This window comes from Rhinopithecus bieti, unplaced genomic scaffold (genome assembly GCF_001698545.2).
Source record: "Rhinopithecus bieti isolate Rb0 unplaced genomic scaffold, ASM169854v2 scaffold_33444, whole genome shotgun sequence".
Classification (NCBI taxonomy): domain Eukaryota; kingdom Metazoa; phylum Chordata; class Mammalia; order Primates; family Cercopithecidae; genus Rhinopithecus; species Rhinopithecus bieti.
The window spans coordinates 817,541-818,924 of NW_016814544.1; positions in this window are offsets into that span (position 1 = coordinate 817,541).

Below are 1,384 nucleotides of genomic sequence, written 5' to 3' on the forward strand. Positions count from 1 at the left end.
CGGGCGCCTGTAGTCCCAGCTACTCGGGAGGCTGAGGCAGGAGAATTGCTTGAACCTGGGAGGCAGAGCTTGCAGTGAGCCAAGATCTTGCCACTGCATTCTAGACTGGGTGACAGAGAAAGACTCCATCTCAAAATAAATAAATAAATAAATAAAATACATGGACAGGGACCCTAAAAACGAGACAAGGAAAGAGAAAAACATGTTCTGACAACCTTGGCCTTTATACTAATCTAGGTTTTCTTCCCTGGTTTAGAAAGGGCCTAGAAAGGAGCCCTGTTCCCCTTGGACCAGGCAGAACAGGGCGTGGAACTCACTGTGGAAGGGTTCTGGGTGACAAGTGCACCTCCGTCCCTCTACGTCCCAGCACAGTAGGCAGCACATGGGGCCACTGACTGGCTCAGGAGCAGGTCTGGTGACCAGTGGGCGAGCTGAGGAGCCCAGGGTGGGGTCTGGAGGAATCCCTAGAAAATCTGATTCTCCCCCGTGCCCAGAGCTGAGAAAGTGGAGGCAGCGTGGGATCTAGCTGAGAGGCTCCATTTTTGGTAACTTCTAGTTTGGCAGTCATGGAGACACCCAGATGATACTAAGATGTAGCTTTGCAGGACTCTCAAGAATATAGAGTCCAAGATATTCCCTTCAATGATGGGACCCTAAAGCCCAGACAGGAGAGGTCTAGCCCAGTTACTCAGCTGTCTGGAGGGAGAGTCCATGCTGGAACTCAGGACTTTTAATTTGGGCCAGGATTCTTTTTACCACAGTGGGCATCCCTGGCAAAAGCCAGGTAGGGTGGAGCTGTGAAGGTCATCTAAGGGGTAGTTAACGTGGGTAGGAAGTCATATCTAAAAAATGACCCCCAGACCTGGCTCTGCCACTCACTCCTTATGAGACCACAGGTGCTGGGTGCAGTGGTTTCACACCTGCAATCCCAGCACTTTGGGAGGCCAAGGCAGGCAGATTGCTTGATTCCAGGAGTTCAAGACCAGCCTGGGAAACATAGTGAGATCCCCATCTCTACAAAAATTGGCCAGGCGTGGTGGTATCTGCCTGTAGTCCCAGCTACTTGGGAGGCTGAGGTAGGAGGATTGCTTGAGCCTGGAGAGGTGGAGGTTGCAGTAAGCCGGGATCATGCCACTGCACCCCAGCCTGGGTGACAGAGTAAGACAGAGTGACACACTGTCTCAAAAAAATAAACGACTGCAGGTCATCATTTTTCTTTCTGCCTCTAGACTGCAATGCCTATTTCTCCAGATTGTCATTAGGCTAAAAGTAAAAATATTATCAGCATTTATCCAACACAGGGTCAGCTACTCTGTTATGTTCTTTCATGTTTTGTTTCTTTTACTCCTCAAACAACCCTATGAGCTGGAAATGAGTATCGCCC